At 39.9% G+C, this 23,074-nt stretch overlaps 1 protein-coding gene across 17 annotated transcripts in view; it reads right to left on the reverse strand.

Annotated features, from left to right (window-relative positions):
• The window catches only part of Ptprt (protein tyrosine phosphatase, receptor type, T), a 1,139,160-nt gene that overhangs the window by 379,686 nt on the left and 736,400 nt on the right, over positions 1-23,074 (reverse strand). The gene's annotated exons all lie outside the window — the stretch shown is intronic.

Here is a 23,074-nt window from a genome sequence, read left to right on the forward strand (position 1 = left end):
AATTGGCCATTGAGGATCTGTAAATGAATAAATATGGATGTATTTAGACAAACCTTTATTTCCATAGACAGACAGTGAGATGGATTTGACTCATGAAGTGACAGCTTTTCATTCACCTATTGAGTAAGCCCACTGATGATGTGAACCAAATCAGGCACAGGGGATGTAAGTAGGCTCCAGCCAGCTTTAGGAATGTGATTTGATGCATGCAAAATAGATTTGCCATCATTTTAATAATACATTGCCTTGGTCCTGCCAAATTTTCTCCAACTTTAGAAAATGTTTTCTTGGTTTCTTAATTTCTGGATCCATCTTTAACCATGTACCCAATTAGGAGACCTCATCTTGCTCTAAGAAGTCAGCTAACTCATAATTCTGCTGAGTCTCTTAATCCCTTGTTGGGTAGATGCTTAATATCCACTTGCTGGTTGGATAAAGAGGCTGATGCATGACTTATGCCAGTATTTGGCCCTAATGAGCACAATTTCCCAAGGACTGCTTCAGTAATAGGCTAGTCTTTCCATCAGTATCTTCTGGCTGGATCCAGCATCCTCACACAACAGTCTAGAAGATGCTGAGCCAGAGAGTAAATGATTCCCCAAACTTCCATTTATAAGCCCTTAGAGAATGAAGAATTCATGTAAATCATTACCAGATCTTTTTATACTTCAGCATTATACAAGCAAGTACTCTACGTGCTTACTCAGCATTCCCAAGTGCTTACCCAGCATTATAAAAGCAGGTACTCTTACTAAGTGCTTACTCTTTGATTGGAATGTTACATATATTATTTTTCACTTAAACTACAAAACAGATCGGTCAAGTATGTATTATCCCCTTCATGCTGATAAAGGAAATGAAGCTGTGAGAAATAGCTAACTCGGTCAAGGTCACAGCACTCTTAAGTTGTGAAGAGGGAGTGGAACACCTGTCTCCCAACTTCAAAGCATACACTCTTAGTCATCGTGCTATGCCTCTCTAAATAGAGCCTCAAGCACATGCTGTAATCAGTTCCCCATTGTCAAATTAAAATGCATTTAGCTTTTCTCATTATGGACATGATGCATATAATTTGTTGATATTAAGAATATACAAGAAGATCTTCGGGTTGGTACCAGGTCATAGGAATACATGCTATAGTTTTCAGTTTAATATTTTTTAATGGGACTCCTGAGTGTGTGAACTTGTGGGTCTCTATTCTGTGCCTTCTTCTTGGGCTCTCTTCCTTCCATTGGTTTGCTTTATCCAAATTTGATATTTTTAATCTTATTTTATTTTGTTATGCTTTGCTATTAAATATTAAATATTTTATTATTATTAAATATGTTATTATTTTGTTATCTCTTAGGAGCTTATGTTAATGAGAGACAGAAAGTGAATGGAGCTGGAAGGGAAGGAAGGTGGGGAGGAGCCGGGAGGAGTAGGGAGAGGAAAACTGAAAACAGGATACAATGTATGGGAGCACGGAATCTATTTTCAATAAAAGAGGGAAAAGGAGACAAAACACTAGAAAAAAAAAGCCAAAAACTTTAAAAGAGAATGAACAACAAAATCACTGCCATTCAAACCCAAACATAGTTTTCCAGTATTTCATGGCTGTATATGCACACACATACATTTTAAATATAAAATTGAATTTACATTTTTTCAAAATTAATTCATACAGTATATGCTCATATTTTTACTTCTTTTATAACTAGACAAATCATAGATACGAAAAATTCCTAAAATTTTGCAGGCATGGTGGTTCACACCTTTAAACCCAGTGCTCCATAGGCAGAGGCAGGAGGATCTCTGTGAGTTTGTCACCTCACAGAGGGAGTTCCAAGACAGTCAGGGCTGTTACACAGAGAAACCCTGTCTCAAAAAACAAACAAAACAAAACCAAAACTAAAAAATTCCTAAAATTCTTAGGTATTTTGTGAGAACACGTACTGACCTCTTGGGGGCAGGTGACAGCATTATGGTCAGAGCAACTCTCGCTATTGAGTGTTAGCGATGGTTGGAACTTTTTATGACTATGGATAGCACTGGGTTAAACATGCTTTTTTCAGTTACCGTGCAAAGTACAGGTTTCCTTATGAGATGCTCATACATACTTTGTCGTTGAAGCTCCTTCTCCCATTTCCTGTCCCTGCCGGCGCACTTAAGCTTCCTGTTCCCCTATTCCACTTCCGCATCATGTGTGTTCTGTTTCCTGCCCTGCGCCCCTTAGTTAAAACCTGTATTTCCCCTCTTGGGGGCCTCTTTCAAGTAGCAAGACTCCTACCAAAACTTACTCCTACAAAAACGCACACCTAAAAATTAGAATCTGAGAGCTATACATGACAGACAACATGTAAAGGGATTCTAGCCAGCCCAAAATGGCTCTGAAAGATCCTGCCCTTCTCCCCCATTCCTTCTGCCATGAAAACAAAACAAAACAAAACAAACATTAGATTACATTCTTTATTATTATTATTATTATTATTATTATTATTATCATTATTATTATTATTATTATTATTATTAGATATTTTCTTTATTTACATTTCAAATGTTATCCCCTTTCCTGGTTTCCCCTCCAAAAACCCCTATCCCTTCCCCCTCCCTCTGCTCACCAACACACCCACACCCGATTCTCTGTCCTGGCATTCCCCTACACTAGGACATAGAGCCTTCATAGGACCAAAGGCCTCTCCTCCCACTGATGTTCGACAAGACCATCCTCTGCTACATATGCAGCCGGAGACATGGGTCCCTCCATGTGTACTTCTTGGTTGATGGTTTAGTCCTGGAGAGCTCTGGGGGTACTGGTTAGTTCATATTGTTGTTCCTCCTATGGGGCTGCAAACCCCTTCAGCTCCTTGGGTTCTTTCTCTAGTTCCTCCATTGGGGGACCCTGTGCTCAATCCAATGGTTAGCCAAGAGCATCCACCTCTGTATTTGTCAGGCACTGGCAGAGCCTCTCAGAAGACAGTTATATCAGGCTCTGGTCAGTAAGCACTTGTTGACATCCACAATAGTGTCTGGGTTTGGTAGCTGTATATGGATGGGATGGATCCCTAGGCAGGGCAGTCTCTGGACAGCCTTTCCTTAGCTAGCCACCAAGGTAGATTTCATTTTTTGGCCTCTAAAATCTCTTTTGCACAAGAACTTAGTCTTGGGGTTCCTGAGCTGGTACGGTTCCACGTGATATTTGAAACTCTGCGCCTGGGTTACCTCATGTAGTACAATATTTTCCAGTTTCATCCATGATTTCGCAAATTACATAATTACATAATTTCATCTTCTTCGATGAACACTCGTATAAAGAATCTGCATGCAACTTTGCTCATGTCCTCCAGACAAATTTGTGGCAATTAATTTAGTAGGCCTAAGTAGATCAACTATCTTATTTTTAGGGATTTTGACACATATTACCAGATTGCCTCCCAGAAAATATGTATAAGTCTGGACTCCCAACAAAAGAACATGCCTAGGCCCAATTTCTGCCCACACTGACTATTTAAAAAATTAAGTATATGTGTCATTTTTAGAATACTGGAAAGCACTTTAATTAGTCATTTGCACTGATTCTTTTGAGAACACGCTTTCTACACCCTGGGCTCATCTTGCTGTGTCTTTTTTTAATTTTTGCTCATCTTTGTCTTAGCGAATTGTTACTCGCATCCACATGTGAAGACACTAAAGGGACACTTTTTGCATAGTTTACAAATACTTTTGTTTTTGTTTTGCCAGATTTTCATTTGTGTTTTTAAAGCTTTGAGGTATGTAGACGCTTTGAAAATGAGTCAAAATACCCACTGCTTCTCCCTAACTAGCTTCTTTTCTCTTCAAATAAATCTTAATGTGATCAGGGAACTGCTACTGACATTAGAGATACCCAAATGAGAACTGTGGTCAAATCCTTTTAAAGCATGCGATCCAGGGAGCAGACATGATGTGTTAAGTCACTCTACTCATAGATAATTTCATTCAAGTTATTATCAGCACTCTCAGGTAAGGGTATGCAGTACTAGGAGAACAATAGACAGAGACACGCTAGGCTAGCAAGCCAGGATATTGAATGGGAAGGAAGTTAGAGTTGATGGATACGTACAAGTATCTAGGGTAAATGCAGGGAACAGGGGGAGTGTGGTGGATAACTTTCTGAGGTCAAGGGTGGAAGGAGAAAAATCAGTTAGGAAGTCTGTAGTCATTTTGGAGACAAAGGATGTTAGCTTGCATCAGAGCAAGGAGTGTAGAAGAGAAATGAACTGTGGGAGATTTCTGTCAGGCTAAACCAGTGTGAGTTGATGGTGATAGATGAGGGTAACGATGATAGGATGTATCAGGGAGACCCAGCACTGCTAAATTGAGCCCACGAATCAGACTGTTATCCATACAGAGAAGGGTCTTAAAGGATGACTAGTTCTGGAGAGGAATCTGGTGAGCTCAGCTTCTCTTTGACTTGAGGTATATATAAAACATCCAGCCAGAGTGGGTAAATAGCCTTTGGAAAAAACAAGACTGAGACCCATGTTTGGCTATTGAAATCATGTCCTGGAAAAAGGTCCAGCAGCAAGAATATAGACAAAATGAGGGGTGGGAGTGAAGAAGCTCCTAGACTTAGCTAAGGGAAACTGGTCTCAAGAATGAGAAGGAAAGCTAGAACACTGGGAGCCATAGGGAACCAGGACATTGAGTTGTCACTACAGCAGCTATAGAAGGAGATAGGGGAGGGAAGGGATTGATTAGCAGGGAGGGATATGGCTGAACTTCAACTCAGAAGTGGCCTTGAAGTTACTGTTGAATCTAGTGTTCCAACACTGGTGGCTAGAATAAGCACACTTTAGGGAGACTGGCTGTGTAACACTACCCTGGAGAGGGCTGAAAAGGAGCTGAAGATGACGTGGTATGAGCAAAGAAATTTCGTTATGATGGGTAAGAAAATGCAAAAGACAGCAGAGGTGAGAAGTGAAGCAAGGACAAAGGCCACTTCCAAAGATGGCAGTGGGGGTATGCCATGGCTAGCGTTGCTAAAAATAATCCAAAAGGGGCCACACACTGGAAGGGTAAGAAAGAGAAAGAGGGCTGACTTGGGAGTCCCCAGTAAAGGTGAGAGCAGGAATGGATGGGGAGAAGTCCCCTTCCCACTGTGAGAGATGGAAAGCAGACGAACAGATGGAGCTGCTCAGACGGGGAGCTTCAGTACCCTGATGGCTTAATTTTTCTCAGAGAGTTGGAGATAATCTGTCTTCCAGCAGTGCAAGAAATTGGGGAGAGTGGAGATGGTTTAATCATTGAGGAGTGAAATGGAGAGAAAGGGGGTTTCTGCTGATTCATCTGAGAGCTTGTCTGAAGATGGGGGAGGTTTGTCTAGTGGAAGAAGGCCTCCCTGGTTGGTAGAGAGGGTTGCTTGGTGGGAAATTCTGTGGGATGGAAATGGACAGAGAGGTTTGTCTAATGGAGGTCATGGTGGTGAAACTCAAGCTGGTAGCACTAGGCTTTCCAGCTGAGGGCAGATTATCTTTCTCATCACAGATCAAGCAAATAAAAAACACCAGTGAGTAATTATTACGACGTTTTTATGTTACTGCCATTTTTCGCGTTCGATCTAAAACTGTCATCCATCTGGAATGTATTTTCTATATTGCACAGAGTAGAAATTTACCCATAATTCCTTGCAACATTCTTGGGAAAATTACTCGGCCAGTGAAAACTTTCCACTATGATTTAAAATGCCATCTTTCCACGGTGGCTTATTTTATACCCTGGCATATGTTTTCAGCCTTCACTGAGTCATAGCTCCTACTATGACAGTATCTCCCTGTAGTATGGGATGACATGTTTTAAGATGCAGCAGAGCTAGGTCTTCTCTTTCATTATTACTCCCTTTCCATATGTCTGGGGTACAGTTACCCATTTATTCTTCAAGGAGAACACATACTCCTAATCCTAGTGCTTGGGCAGTGGAGATGAGAGGATCAGAGGTCCAAAGCCAACCTTTCTACAGAACACATATGAGAGTAACCACAGTTACATGAGACCTTGTGTCAAAGAAATAGTAGTCAGAAGAACTTAGCAATAATTTTATAAAAATTCAAAGCTATTCCAACAGAACTGATTCTTGCATTTTCCTTTTCCTCTTCTTTTGAGGGCAAAGGCCGTCTCTGTAACCTCAGGTCCCTCTACATAGTAACACTATTTAAAGCTTCCTCTACTCACGTTTCTCTTTGGGTCCCTTGATTAAAACTATGGAATTTCTGTTGCTTTCTACTAATTGCATTTTCATAATTGCATTACTCTTGTTTTGCATTACATTAAAAGCTTCTCTTTTGCTTTGCATGATATCAAATATATATAAAGTTTGGCTGTGTTTACCAAGTATTTATAAAAATAATAGCATGTTGACTGTACAAAAAGCAAGGTGTTACTCACTTTGTGCCTCTCTTCATTGGCTCCTTTCCCCATTCCACCAACATCAACACAATGAGGACTACAAAATTTTATGGTAACCAGCCTAAATTCTTATATGGAGTCATCAATATATACATGTGCCACCTGGACAGTAGGTCATTTGGTTTCTTTCTTTCTTTCATACAGATAAGGTGTTCCTAGACTTCTGTTTGCCATTCTAGGACATCTGGCAATCCATCAACTGTATATTAATTCTCTTCAGTTCTTGACATTGTCATTTTCTTTTTAGCTTTATCTCATCATTCTACTTTAGATTAAATATTGGATTATTTCCAGATGGCTCTCTCTTGTGCATGGCTTACATGAATGTATGTTTATTTTAAATCTCTTCGAATGTATACCAGATTTTACTAAGGTAGACTCAAGCCTTGTGGCTGTAGTTGAGAATCTTCTGGAAGGAGAGATAGGGACTTTAGCTCATCTTCAAGATCCTACCTATTTATACCCTGAGGGCTTTTATCTTCTGTCATTTGGGATGTGGCTCACTAGTTCTGGTTGGCTTGGAGGGGGCTTCCACCTCTGGATGCCTACTTCTTGAGATGGTGCCTCATAGTGCTTACAGTTTCTTTCTCAACTCTATCCAGGGAAAATAGATGGTTCCTCCCATAGTGCACACTGTTGCCAAGGTGTACTTAGGAATAGGTAGATCAAAGAGCTTATCACTCTACACATGTTCTGAGTAATGCCAAAGTGGTACCAGCATTTTGGACTCTCTTGTGCAGTCTTCTGTAAGTTCCCACATTTCTATATCCTTGAAGAATACTTGGTATGATCAGTCTTGAAAGTCTAGGCCACCTGGTAAGTGCAAATGACACTTTGCAGAGATTCTCTGTTATTACCTATGTACTAAGTGAGCTGAACATATGATAATGTTTGTTGACTATACTGCCTCTTTGTGTTGATGTCCTGGTTTCTTTATTTCATAAAACAAGTGTTACATTTTTATACAATCTGAGGGCTGGGCTACATTCAGAGGCAGCCTGTTTCAATCAGAGTCCTGGGTTCTATTCCCAGCACAGGAAAAAAAAAACAAACAAACTAGTAAACCTCTCAGTTTGTGCCTTGTATTTATTTGCCTTTGGATATAGATTAGTTATTAATTTTTAAAATATTTGAATTTATCAGAGGCCTTCACATTTTGTGTGTGTGTGTGTGTGTGTAAGAGAGAGAGAGAGAGAGAGAGAGAGAGAGAGAAGCAGACACTGTTGGTACCCTAGCCCTATCCAACTGAACATACACATACTCAAACACCTCACATTCTCTTTACCCAAGGCCATGGGAATAACCGTGGTCACCACACAGGGGAGATAAGAAGTGCTGTTAAGTTTATAAAACATCCACCAGTCACGAAAGATAGGAAGCTGATGAGTGGACATCCATGTTTTCTCACCCCTGGTTTGATAAATTCATATTCCACTGGCTCTAATCAAAGTCTTAAAAACATTGAAATCCTGGTGACTTGCATGTGGCAGGGGGAAGGGTGGTAGTGGTGGGTGGTTAGGACAGTGAAGATGATAAAGACATTTCCAACTCACCGCAGACTGATGCTATAATAAATCACTTTAAGTATGGATCACTGGGGAAATAAAATTAAAAACTAAAAGTAACACTTAAAAGCAATGAAAAACAAACATTTCTCTTCTTAAAACACTTGGCGTGTGTGCTTGTTCTCATCTGTCATGGAGAAAGAGTGAATGATTCAATGCCTGTGTTTGCGTCACACTTTGAATGGCACTGTTCTAAAATCCAGCATTTGATGGAGCTGCTGGTTAGTGTGTCTTGCCCTGATTCGTTCCTGTCCGTTTCCCCTTCTCTATGTCCAGCGTGACCTCCTAAATATTCTTCCATCAAAATACTTATTGTAGATTGGACTCCTGAAAAACCCTAAAAATAGTATTTTTATTTATTTATTTTTATTAGGTATTTTCATCATTTACATTTCAAATGCTATCTCAAAAGTCCCCCATACCCTTCCCCCCACTCCCCTACCCTCCCACTCCCACTTCTTGGCCCTGGCTTTCCCCTGTACTGGGGCATATAAAGTTTGCAAGACCAATGGACCTCTCTTTCCAATAATGGCTGACTAGGCTATCTTCTGATACATATGTAGACACGAGCTCTGGAGGGGTACTGGTTAGTTCATATTGTTGTTCCACCTATAGGACTGCAGACCCCTTTAGCTCCTTGGGTACTTTCTCTAGCTCCTCCATTGGGGGCCCTGTGATCCATCCAATAGCTGACTGTGAGCATCCACTTCTGTGTTTGCTAGGCCCCGGCATAGCCTCATAAGAGACAGCTATATCGGGTCCTTTCAGCACAATCTTGCTAGTGTATGCAATGGTGTCAGTGTTTGGAGGCTGATTATGGGATGGATCCCCGGGTATGGCAGTCTCTAGATGGTCCATCCTTTCATCTCAGCTCCAAACTTTGTTTCTGTAACTCCTTCCATGGGTGTTTTTTGAAGAGATACTTTCTCTATTCCAAGGTCCAACAGTATGTTTTAAATGTTTGCAATGAAAAGCTTGCAATTTATGCTTCTGATAAAATGACCTTTAGTAAATGCACACCTGCAGTGCAGTGCCATTCGCTACATGAATCACTTGATTTCCTGCTGTGCCACTTCTAACGTCTACCATGTTTCCTCGAGGATATGGGTCCCGAGTTCTGTGTTGTTTATCTGTTCTTTTAGACCAACCCTGCATGAACATCATATTTTCTTAATAAATAATGATTTGTCTCAATAGATAGAAAACCAGGAGATGGAAGATGACTTTTATAGAGGACCTGGGTTCAATTTTCAGTGCCCACATTGTAGATCACAACCATTTGTAACCCTAGTCTCAGGAGAAATAATACATCCTCTTCTGGCCTCCATGGGCACTGCACACATATATGCAAAACATCTATACATATTATAATCTATATTTCATACTATATTATATGTTATATGTATAGGTTTATATATATACATATATATATATGTATACACATATAATATGTTTAGGTGATAATACATACATGATACACACACATATGTAATTATTAAACTTTGTCTTTAGCCATGTAATATTAAAGTTCGTCTTCACAACTGTCTTAACTAGCCATCTTTTCTTAGTATAAATACATTTTTGGATCAGCATGCACTTTTTTCTTTAATGTTTGGGTTTTTCATTGTAATTGCTTAAAGGTAATTTGCCTTTATATTATTCTATTTTATAATATTATATCTTCCTATCACAAGTATAATGTACCGTTTTGGTGGAGGCTTCTTTAATGTCCATTTTATTTGTTTTTATTGAAATTATAAATAGTATCTTTAAAAGATACTACATACTTGCTAGGTGAATAGAAATGTGATATATTCCTCTATGTGAATATCTTAGGAAATATATAAATTTTAATTCTAATATTTGTATTCAGAGTTCTTTGGGTTACCTACGTAAATAATCATAGCATCTGTAGCTAATAACAGTCTTATTCTTTCCAATTTTTTAGCTCATTTTATTTCTGTCTTTTAGGGTCACCAATACAGCATTTAATGGGAATAATGATAGACATATGTGTTTTTCCAATTTTAAAGATAATGATGCTATTCTTTTATCCTTTCATGTGGTGTTTGTAGGTCACTTGTAGTTATCATTTAGCAGGTTAAAAGGTCCATTTTATTCCTCTTATTCAAAGAAATTTTGTTTTAAAATCATGCTGGGCTTTAACTGAATTCATTGTAGTAATGATATGTTTCCTCCTCTCTGTTAGTATGTTAATGCAGTGAATTATATAAATGGATTTTGCAAAGTTGAACCAGTATTGATTTCTTGAAATATTTTTTTCTATTCCCACAGTGTTACTGGGTTGTTTAGTTATATTTTGATTGGGATATCTGCACCTAACTTCCTTCTTTCTCATTGCAAACTTGAAAGAAGATTTCAAAGCCGCTGGCTTGGAAGTCAAGGTTATGGTCACATCATTTTGAGGCAGGAGGTTTATGGCTTTTTCCCTCTCTGAAGAGTTGTGAGTAACAGGGGAATACAAAATCCCTGGGTGATGATCTGATAACATGTATAAAAACAAGTCAAACTTAAATTGTTAAACTTTTTCTTCATTGAAAAATGTTAAGCCATTGATTCTATTTCTGAATATACTATATAACCACATGAGATTTTTTTCTTTTTATTAGGTTTTAAATGTATTTCCAAGAAGTTTTTCATGTCACATAATTTTCAAACATTAATATAAAATTATATTTAATATCATTATAAAAACCATTTTACTCTTTTCTCTGTGTGAAATTAACTCTGCACAAGTGGATAAAACAAATAAATGTCTCATTAATTTAGTTCTAGCGAACTTCATTCTTTGACCTTGCTTTTATTTATAGATTTTATTCCTTAACCACACAGCTAGAAAACAGTTTTGAACTCTTTTAAAAGATCAGGGTGGGGAAACTCATGTCTTTACAAATGTTAATTTCCCTTCCAGGGACATATCCCATAACAGTGTTTACTTAGCTATTCTTAAGACTGGATATTAGCATTTGCTTTATAAAAACAACAACATAAGGGCCTTTCCCCCCTCTAGTTTCTAGAGACACTTGCTTTGCAATATCAGATCCTTTCCTCCTTAATTAAAATGGAGTCACTTTTGATCTGTCCAGAAACCTGTTTTTATGAAACGTGCTAAGAGGTATTACCAGAAGTGGGGTTATTAGAGGTGGCCTGGCTTTATGCGTCATTCTGCTAGTGAATGAGTCCCTGTTTTAAGTTTCATTAAGTCAGAGGGAAAAGGAGGAAACAAGGCATTATTTGGCCAGACAAGATTCTGCTTGTCTTGTGAGGATGTACTCAGAGCATTTAGAGAAATAACCAGGTAGAAGGAGGATTCTCTACAGAAGAGCTTTCTAGATGTTTGGGGAGGAGCAGCTTGTAGTATCCAAAACACTGTACTTCCTCTAATTGGAACGTCTCCTTACCGATGATAACTTCCTGTTAAAGTGCTTTCCATTTTACAATGGTCAGTCCCAATGCTCAACTTGATTAGATGTAAAGGAAGGGAAAAAGAGCAGAGCACATAGATTCACTGTTCTCCTCTTGACTGCAGGAACCATGTAACAAACTGTTTTAAGGCCCTGGTTCCTTGATTTCTCTGCTATGATGCTAAAGCTGTCAAGTCAAAAGAAAATATTCCTCCTTAAGTTATTGTCAGAGTATTTCATCATAGCAACAGAAGTGAAAAAAAGATACTTTCCTTATATATACCCTGGACATCAGTTTGCAGTAAGATTTCCCATCCTCTACTATGTGGCCTGGCATCTGGAGTGGTTCGTGGCACGGAGCTCCAGGTAGCCTATTCCTGCCTTTAGCCCTTGTGCCCAGCAGTTAGCTTCCCATGAAGCTTCCAGTATAGTTGTGTTGGAGCCTCTTATGGTACTCAGGGCAAGTCGAAAGGGATCTGTCTCTATATTTCTTTGGGCATGCATCTTATGAAAGATGATCGTAGCACCACTTAACTCAAAATTCATATTTCCATCACTTGGACCTATAAGGCACTACCAGGAAATGGCTTAGAACCCACACTGCCAGGATTTGTGTTTTGTTTATACTTGTTTGTTGTCTATCCTGGGGCAAATTACTTAACATCTTTAGGGGGACCTTTCCTTGTTTTAAGAAGGGTCTGAAACCAGCAACTTCCTCATAGTTTATCATGGGAATTTAATATTTCATCATCATAATATGGTTAACAAGGTGCTTGGCACAAAGTAAGTGCCCAGTGTTGTTGTCCCTCCTTAGGCTCCCATGGCATTCCCCCAAGAGCTGCTCTAACAGAGCTTGGATACCATACTTTGAATCCTGCAGATCCAATAAAAACTGTTCCTATCTCTAATGGTGTCTTTACCTCAATCTCCTTTTCCAGATTCCTATTATATCGCTAACTGCAGAAGCCAGATCTTCTCATAGCTTACTTAGGATGCTAAACAGCTTTTACAATGGTCTTCTGATTTCTTTGGTAAATAATTGCAAAATTCATTTTGTCTCCTAGGACTCAGGAGCCATTGATTTGATAACATATTTATGTGTGCATATTACCTACTTGGAGCTGTTCTAAGTACTTGCATTGTGATGGTAAACAAAATAAGAGAGAAAATGTCTGTCTCTGTGGAGTGCATTCTATTTGGGAGAATATAGATAATAAGAGGTAAGGTATAAATGTGGTTTCAGTTGATAAATGCTAAGGGGATACATGAAGCAGAGAAGAGAGACAAAGTGTCATGTAAGAGGCTGCCACATTTAAATGAAATGGGCTAGAAAGAGCTCTCTAAACTCTAAATAGGAATGAAGACCTGATGTAGTCAAAGAGATAGCCGAAGGCCATTCTAGTCCGAGGGAAATGACAAGGGCAAAGGCCTGGAGACAGGGGCATGCTTGGTCTACTTGAAGCCAGTGACTGGATTCATGTAATGAGACAGAAGTAGGAAATGAACTCTGAACACACAGAACTGGGCCTCCTAGTGACTTTGGGACATTATACAGAAGGCTACTGTGAGTTTCTCCATGGTTTAAAAAAAATCATTCTGACTGCATTGTTGAGAACAGCATGTAGAGGCCAGGGCTGAAGTTGAGGACTAAATAACTGGCCACCTAATCCACACTGGTGATCACCATGGCTGAAAACAGGGAGCCAGCAGTAGAGGCTGGGAGCAAGCAATGAGGTAGGGGTAGGGATAGGGGTAGGCTATTCAATGTCTCAATGCTGCTGTACTGAAGGTGGGGCTAAGAGATTATGCAGATGGGTAAGCTAAAACTTTGCTTGGCACAAAGCCGACTGTACCAATTACAGACAACACAACATGAAGGGGGTCCCTAATGCTGTGCAATCCAGAGTCTCAGATGGACCAAAGTGAAGAGTCAAAGATTTTGGCTTGAGCCACTAATAAAACATAGGTGCTACTAATTAAGATAGAGAAGACAGTGAGGAGAAGGATGTTGGTGTTGGTTGAGCGATGATGTCTACCTCCTTCTGTTTGGAATGTTTTACACTAAAGGACCAGAGCAATCTAAGTGAGGAGGTATAGCTGGCAGGTGAATAAATCACTCTGGAGAGCTGGGGAGAGGTCTGGCCTGGAGACATCAATTAGAAAAATTATTAGCTTGTGTGTGGATTGCAAAGCCATGGGATCAGAAATAATTAGGTAAATAAATGGACCCACAGTCAGCAATCTGTGGCCCTTGGTACAAATCCAACTAGCTGCTTGCCTTTGTAAATAAAATTTTATTGGAAAATCGTCATACCCAATCATGTATATATTGTTGCTGGATGCTTTCCTGCAGCAGCAGCAAAAATGTAAAAGCTGTCAAAGAGATCTACATGGTCTACAAAGCCCGTGTGCTAGGTCTGGTCAGCCCTTGGCACAGAAATGACTGCAAAGAGTCTCAAAAATATAAGTCAATAAAGCTGAGATGTTTAGAAGAAATCCAGGAGACAAAAGGAATTCCTGAGGGAGAGACATATCTAGAAGTGTGATAACCCAGAAATCGAGTGGAAAAGGGAGACTTAAAGAGGGTATAATAGCCAAACATACCCAATCACAACAGCTGGCTAAATAAATGCTCACCTCAAGAATAGCAATGGTTGCGTTTATTTAAGATTCCAGGAGTAATGGTTAATCTCAATTGTTAACTTGGTAAGATCTAGAACCATCTAGGTGATGGACCTCTGGATGTGCCCTGGGAGATCATCTTGAATCAGGCTAATTGAGGTAGGGAGATCAATGGGTCAAGATCCTGGACCATATACAAATGAGAAAATGAGCAGAACAGAAACATTTATGCTGTTGGGCTTCTTGATGGTGGATGTAATAATGTAACCAGATGCCTCAATGCTCTGCTTTGCTCAGACTTGTCTGACATGATGGATTGTGACCTACATGTGTGAACCAAAAGGACCTGCTTGTCTCTTGAGTTGCTTTTGTCACAGTATTTTATCACAGTGACAGAAAAATTAAGTCAACAGGTGATTTCAGAGGAACCGTATAGGAGAAATGGTGTGGAATTGAGCGGCCTTGGTTGGGTGTGTTCAAGAAGTTCAGAATGGGAAAATGGATTTATGGAAAAGAGTGGATGGAACGGTAGCTGGAAAAGAAGGTGAGACTGGGGAATCCTGCTTCTGTCTTTCTAACGATGATGGAATGAAGCCTCTGTGTAAAGTGTAATGATCACTTATAGAGAGAAACGTTGCTGCAGGGTAGACAGTAGGCTATTACCAGAGTAATGACTTCCATTAGGCAAAGGGAAGTAGGATTTGGCACATAAAGCATAGAAACTGGTCTTCACTTAGAAAACAAATACTTTCTCCCCAGAAACAGGATGGAAGACTGACTATGTGGGCACTACATGCATTGTGTGGGTCAAGGAGTATTAAATGTCTTCAATTTTCTTAGTATTATAGACAGCAAGGTTACCATCTAAGTGTGAGAGCAGTATGAAGGTGGTGATAAGGTCTGAAGATGGGGCAATTATTTTTCAGAAAGAAAGAAATAACCAGAGAAACAGGAGATGCTTTTCAGGACACACACCAAGAGTGTTCCTGGCTTCAGTTGGAACAACTGGAAGTGTGGTGTGTGGTCAGCTCTAAAAGGAGGGTGCCGTATAGGCACACAGTTTCATGGGACCCTGTTGCTGTCTATCAAAATAAGAACTGGGCTCAGATGTTGAGAAGAGCTGTAAGACCAGGATTGGACCAACCAACGATTGGCTAGTCACATGGGAGAGGAGGCAGAGAGGAAACAAGAATCATTGCAGTGGGGTTGATGTTTTATATCCACAGAACGTGAAGATGCAAAACAGAAGGTCATGGTCAAAGTTGAGATGTAATCTGGATTATATAAAGGCTGGAGGCTCTCTCAAAGTTATCCCTTGCCACAGTGAGGAGAAATTACACATAACTCCTTGGCCTGGCTTTTTCCAATCAAGAGTTATATTCTCTGTCTGAAGCTGGCTCCACTTAGCACAGCTCAGTGTTTTATTTTCAGACATCTGTGGAGTAGATCTCTGAAACATTTTTTCTTTATTCTTAAGAACTTTGTCCATGTTCACCATGAAATACAACCATGCTCCTGCTTCCCTCCACCCAACTTTGCCCATACTCCCTAATGTGTGCTCCTGAGAGTTTCAAGCCTGCTACTCTTGCTGCTGCCTCTTCTTCTTCCTCCTCTCTATCCATTTTGTTACTGTATGGATGTAGAGCTTTGGGAAGCCTAGCAGTGGCCACACCTTCAGAGGAGAATGGTCATCCTCCCTATACCAGCTATAAACTGCTTAAGGCGCTTTTGTAAGAGATGCGTCCTAGACAGTACCGCCTCTTCTGGTAATGACAGAATTGTAGCTATCTTGGTCATGCTGCAGATAACCCCACCTACTTTGAGTCCATGAATGTGATAGCCATGTCATGTCTAGAAGATAGCACATCACATTGTTCCTTCCCATTCTTTGGCTCTTACATTCTCTCAGACTCTTCCTTGATGTTCCCTGAGTCTTGGTAGGGATGGAGGGTTGGTTAAGTTGGGTAGTGATGGTGATAAAGGTGTCCTGTTTTGGGGTGAGCACTTTCCTAGTCCCTTTGAGCAAATATGCATCTCTGTACTGATTGCTGCTACTGTGTACAGCATGTCTTAGAAGCCTGCTGGTACTATTGGCCCACCTTACATGTGAGGGGACACATGTTGAGGATGTAGGTGACTTGAACACGGTGTCCTAATGAGGGAAGAAAGAGCTGGATACAGCTCATCCTCATGCCTCCGTGCATGCGCTCCTCTCTACCATAACCTTGTGGATTGGTACTTTGGAGGCTGATAGGTGATTATATCTACCAGGTGTCACAGCCATGGTCAAGATGTTTCAGCCCTGGGCCAAGGCTCTTCCCTCCCACCCCATTACTGCTTGTGTAGGTGAGGATGTCCTTTCCAGTATAGGAGGGTGACTTTCATTTGATGAAACAGGATCTCTCTCTCCCTCCTCTCATAAAAGACTCTGCTGTGCTGAGAGATTTCTTGTGTTCTTCTAAACCTGTGCCTCCCTCCATTCTTTTTTTTTTTAATTCTGTATAATTCTTTAATGAACCCACACTTTCCTTGTCCACAATTTCATTTCTTCTTCTGTCACAGCATGGAACTTTCCATCCTCTTGACAGAGTTCTACAACAAAGGTTAATTACTTTATAATTTCATTCTCTTAAAAAAAAAGCACACTAAAATTGCTAATTTTAACTGTGCTTCTTGTCAGTGGGTTCATGTAAATTCACTGTAATTAAACCAGATGTTTTCTTATGCTTTCAAGTCAGGTGGTAATTTAAGGGGGATTTTCATTTCAATAGGAAAAAGAACAGATTGTTGTCAAGGAAAGCTTCTCTAGTCCTTGTTTCTTTCCCTCCCTTTCTGTCCCCTTCACATCTTGTCTGTTCTGTAGCCTCTCCTCCTCTCTTTTAGCTTCAGTTCTCCATTTACATGTCTGTAAAATGGGTTCATCACAGAATTTTGGAGGCAGAAATTGAAAACGTAAAAGTTGTACACAGGCAAGCTCAGAGCCATGAACAAGGAAGCTGAGGCGTCTGCTTTCTTTGTCCTGGCCACATTTTCACCCCTGTATCTGAGGTGTCTCGCTGGCTGCTTGGCCAGTAGGTCATTCTTTATACAGAGGCCAGGAACTCACTTAAAAGTCAAACCGCTTAGCAAAGAGTTCAGCAGATACCAGTGCAATTGAGTGAGTCTTACAGAGTGTTAGGTTTCATACAAATGGCTGAGGTGACTATTTAACTTAACAAAGTGGACCTGGCTGCCAGCTTCTTCCAGTATCCTTCAATACCTACCTATTACAGGTGGCAATACTGTATATTACCACCAATGGCTGGTATACTCTGTCACCTACTCTAAACTTCTCCAGGCCTGAGGTGGGTTGTCCTTCCCCCAGGGGCCCCTCCCTATATAATCCAGACAATTTTGGTTACCTGCTCTTTCAGTTTACCCTTATCTTCCTGGTCTCTCTGTCTGACTACCTTTCTTCTCACTCCTCTCTCACACATGGACCAGCTCAGTTTGGTCATGCCCACTCAGGACTCTCTCAGATGTCCCTGTCTCTAGCTATGCTTTCCCTTTTATCTACAGTAAACTCTCTCCTCCACAATATCTAGGAAGTCATGTCCTTTCCTTTCTTTCTTTCTTTTTTTTTTTAATTCAATCGCAGAAAAAAATTTGGATCTACTCCAATTTTCTGGTTTTATTGGAGGGAAATTATTCCTTTCAGATGAATCCTCATAGCTCAAGACATCAACTATAATCTTTATTTGAGGAAGATAGTAGTATGCTACTAAATATTTTGCTACAAGCTGTCTAGGAAGAAAATAATAACTTGTTTTCTATTTTCATGGTGTGAATTTCCCAACCATGGTTGATTTCAAGCAGTGAATATGGTATTGAACTTGGAGGCAAGAAGAGTTGCCAACAACAGTCAGCTTTAGCGAGCCAGGGCAAGTGAGCTTTGATTGTACCTAAAGGACCCATATAAGCCCCCAGCTTATGAAATGGTATCGATTCATGAATACTGGGATCATGAGAGGGGCATGGAATTTGGTGTTAGGTACTCATTCATTAGCTTCCTCCCTAAGCCAATGAGCACATATTATAGACCAGCATTCCTCCTCTTATGAGAAAATATCCATTAGGGACTAAACCAAAATGAAGTCTCTATTAGAGAGAGAGAGAGAGAGAGAGAGAGAGAGAGAGAGAGAGAGAGAGAGAGAGAGAGAGAGAGAGAGAGAGAGAGAGAGAGAGAGAGAGAGAGAAAGGAGGAGGAGGAGGAGGAGGAGGAGGAGGAGGAGGAGGAGAAGAAGAAGAAGAAGAAGAAGAAGAAGAAGAAGAAGAAGAAGAAGAAGAAGAAGAAGAAAAGAAGATAGAAGAAAAGGAAGAAGGAAGAAGAGGAGGAGGAAGAGGAGGAGGAGGAGGGAGAGAGAGAATAAGCTAAAGAACAAATGATGTATGATGTTGAGACAGAGAAGGCTGAGAAGCACACTAGAGGGGCTTCAGCCAGCTCTGGGCTTTCATAACACATGGTCAGGGGAAGCCATGTAGGCAACACTTAGAAATGAATGGATTCCTCACCAGAGCAACCATGGCAAACAATACCTGCATGGTGTTTGGCAATATAAGAGTGTGAGCACAAAGCCTGACTCACTGTGGGCATATGGAAAACATAACTGCATTTCTGCCTATCACTCACAATACTACAAGCTCACCTTTATAACCCCTACGGAGCAATATGCTGAGGGGAAATGAGGCTGTTAGGACCTCTTAGGGTACGTAGTTTTTCATCCTTATAATCTGACTTTGCATTGCATTACATCTGCCTTGTTGTTATTTCCTAATTACACTTTCCCTCCTTGGAGGACTTAGGTGCTGCCTCTTATTAGTGTAGATGTTCCTATCTTCAGCAACACACATCCCCCTTCTGGCTTGCTATTACCTAAGGAACCAGGTAAGTTAGGCTCATTAGAACTGTACACAAAATTAAGGCACTGAGCCATGGTACTTTTCCTTACATGAAAGCATTTGAGTTTAAACCTGTTTTGCCACATTGGGATTATATACCTATTATATGTGGTTAAGCATATTAAATATCAATTTTGTTAATATATTTTATACTGTTACTTATTATAATCAATTACATTTTTATGTATTGTTAAAATTACATCCCCACATTATACAATAGGGAAAATACTGCTTGTTCTTTAATATTTGGTTTGAAGATTAAATCAGTACACATTGCCTGTGGAAATGAAAAATGACAGGCCTTCTCCAAAGGAGAACTTAATTGATTGTGCATTTACCCTTTGACTTCAGTAATCCTTCCATGAAGAATTTACCTGAAGATACATTTCCATAGACACCTAACAACCAGGCTGTTTGCTGCAGTGTGACTACAGTGTGCCTCTTTATGACAACCAGCCAATCAACCAGCAAATATGATACCTGAAGTGGAGGGACACAAGATGACCTAGATGAGAAAAAGTAGGACATAGTGAATAACTGAAACAGCACCACTGGACACAGGCACATCTATCCACACAGACATGAAGACCAGGACACTATTAGCAGAATTGGCAATTTCTGATATGGACTGTTTTCTAGGACAGAACATAAAACTAAAAACGGGCAAAGTATACATTATTCCATATTTTAAATATGAAGTATATAGAAAGGAAAAGAGACCTTGAGTTCTGGCATGTGGAAGGCTCTGCACTCAGAGGGGTTGTGGAGAGGACTAAGGGAGGAAGAAAGGGAGGAAGGAGGAAGGAGGAAGGAGGAGAGGAGCAAGTAGAAGGATGGGGAGGAGAAGAAAGAGGAAAAGATTATTTACTTTGTTACTAAATAAACTATATAAAATAGAAATAAAAATAATTGAAAAGATAAATGTAAATTTAGCTCTCATCCCTCTTAGAAGAAGTTTATTTTTGTGGGTGATGAAGCTATAATTGGTCCAAAACCAGAAAACAAGGTCATGGGGTACCTAGTCCCAGCTGATGTATCTACAGGCAATCCCTCTCTCTAGTCGCAGCTGATGTGTCTACAGTAAGTCCCTCTGCCTAAAGCTCAGAAAACATATTGCAGAGGACAGAGAGTATGTAAGAGCCAGCAGACCAGGACACCTGAGATGAAATAGTGTCTTCTATATATGACAAGAAGATGCAACCATGACAACTCAACAACCTGTACAATGGCAGTACCAACCAACATGCCAACAAGATGGAGAAATCTCATAAGGTCCCTCTCTAGGAGCTATAGTCAATGAATGACTGGAGATAGAGAGGGAGGGGGAGGGGGAGGGAGAGGGAGAGGGAGAGGGAGAGGGAGAGGGAGAGGGAGAGGGAGAGGGAGAGGGAGAGGGAGAGGGAGAGGGAGAGGGAGAGGGAGAGGGAGAGGGAGAGGGAGAGAGAGAGAATATGAATCACTCTTCCCCCAGAGTAGTCAGGCCTAAAAACATACACATGTACTGTGCAAACAGCACTAAATAGGAAATAAATAAGGAAATGTGCTGTTCTATGTTTAAAATGTCACTCTTTCAGGTCTGTACTGAAGAATACAAATGGATAAAGATTGTGACAGTTGTTTCTGAAGATGAATCCTTTTTAAACATACAATTTTGACTTTTTTATGAAACAACTAATTTGCATGTTGGAAGCAGTAGTAACATGTATTTTTTAAAACATGGCGGGAAGAAAAACCTTAAAATGAAAACATAGGTGGAAACTCTGAATGTTAGAGCATAGTATTTAGAGTGTACATCCTCAGCAGTACAGAGCTTAGGGCAGGGAAATGAAAATATTCTGCCTAACTTGGTAGGTTCACTGTTTGTAGGTAGGTTGGTACAATTCAGGGGAGTGGAGATGAATAAAGAAGTGGATGTGGAGACTCCAGGGTCCTCACTGTTTGAATACAAGTGTAGAATGGGCAGAAGTATCTAGAGGAGTTGGGATTCAACCACAATGTGTTCATGTTTTAAAACAGGTGAATTAAATTCTCTAGCTCTTTCTTCCTGGAGCAGCTAGAGTCACCACTGATCCATTGAACATACCCAAGACCTGCCTTAGTACCCAGAGACTACTACTTGTAGAAGCAAGCAGGAATTTTCAGGTGATGACTTTCATGTCTTGAATGGGAACATTACAGACAGTCTGGAACATTGCATCCATGCAAAAAAGCAAGGATGACGAATGAGGATATATCAAAATGGGCTCCTAGACCTTACATGATCATTGTTAAGATGTGATAAGAAAGTGTAAAGGTTGTACACAGTACTACCTTCGAATATTTTAATGGAAAAAAAATGTCTTCCGTCCTGGTTTTACCATACAGAGCTAAGTTTAGTGATAGGTGAAATAAGAAATGAACAGTGTGTTTGTCTATTTTTAAATTCTATTATTTACTTATAGTCTCTTCCACTTTAAGGGATTCTTTCTAGCTATGGCAAAGACAACTTGATCACTGGAGAAAATAAGGATACTGATGTAGCTTAGTACACTGTTTCAAAACTTGATTGTGAATTAGTCAGAATTCTAGACACAGAAAAGATGATGAGAAAATGCCTCTCTGTGAAGAAACATGTTAATCAGAAACTGTAGGCAAAATGGAAGACCTTAAAGCACCAGTATAGCAATTGATTTTAGGTAAGGATTATGAAGACATGCTAAAATCATTGAGCAAAGATTTGGGGTGATCATAGGGTACTTACATCATCTCAAAGCATCACAAAAGAGATGTATCAAGAGGGGAATAGATTTATTTGTTTATATCTGGCATATGTATATATGTGCTATATATATTTATGCTTTATATATAATATATAGCAGTGCTTTCAATGTTAATTAACTACATGTGACATCACCACAGAGGGGCTCCCAGAACTCCAATGACCCTTAGCAAGATGCAATGAGAAATACACAGTACTATCTTTTAATGCTTTAGTGCAAAAATGTCTTCCATTTTGTTTTTTATCATATAAAGCAGAGTTTATTGTTAGAAAAGCTGTGAAATGAACAGTGTTTGGGGCTATTTTTAATTACATTATTTACTTATTTTGTTTACACAAGTATATCAGATAAATACACATGCACATGTGTGGGTGTGAGCGCCTGTGTGTACCTGTGCATGTGTATGTATACACCATGGCATGACAGTAGAGGTCAGAGGAGCACTTTTCCGGGTCTCTCCTCTCCTACTTTGTGGATCTTAGGAATCAAACCTTGGGGTGTGAAGCTGGGTGGCAATGCCTTTACCCACTATATCTTATTGATGACACATGTTGAGTCATTTTAAGGAAATGTTAACTTTTCTAGATGCTAGATAATATTGTCCATATATATTAAAATATCTTTACTCTTCAGCTATGCACATTGAAGAGATATTTTTATTAATTCTTCAAGAATTTTATATAAGCATATAATGTATTTTGATATGATCATTCCCTCTCCTCCCCTAACTCCTCCCAGACCCACTACTCCACCTCTCCACCCTGTCCCAATTTCATGTCATGTGCTTTGCACCTCCTTAGACTTCTTATGTTACATTTCCACAAGCTTAGCTGTAGTTTGGCTAAAAGTGATGCTGTAAAGATCTGAGATATTTGTAAAAGACAGAAAGTTAAAAGTTCATTTAATTTTTTTAAACCAACAGCCATTTTCCTGACAGAACAAAGTGTCTCAGAACTTTTCTTTCTAGTAAACAATGATTCTGCAGACCCTCATAAGTATTGGGGTGCTAAAATGACTGACCCTGAAAACTCCCCCAACATCCAAGTTTTGAGGGCAGGTGAAAGTGAAGTCAGTTATCCCAACCTTGGAAGCTGCTTTCTGGCTCTCAGAAGGGAGTTTCAGCTATGCACCAGAGCCCCAACTCCAACCTCAATGTCCTCTCAAGGTGAATGAGTTTCTAAGAGAAAGAGTCAATGCTTTTTCCCTCTAGGTAGAAGGGAACCTGCCCCTGACCTTCAGGGATTGTCTATAGAACTCTTGATGCATGCCTTAGTCCAAACTACTCAAGAGTCTGATGCTGGTGTTTCAACCAGGAGTTTAAGACCAACTTTAGCAACATCTT

Source organism: Mus musculus, chromosome 2 (assembly GCF_000001635.26).
Source record: "Mus musculus strain C57BL/6J chromosome 2, GRCm38.p6 C57BL/6J".
NCBI classification, from domain to species: domain Eukaryota; kingdom Metazoa; phylum Chordata; class Mammalia; order Rodentia; family Muridae; genus Mus; species Mus musculus.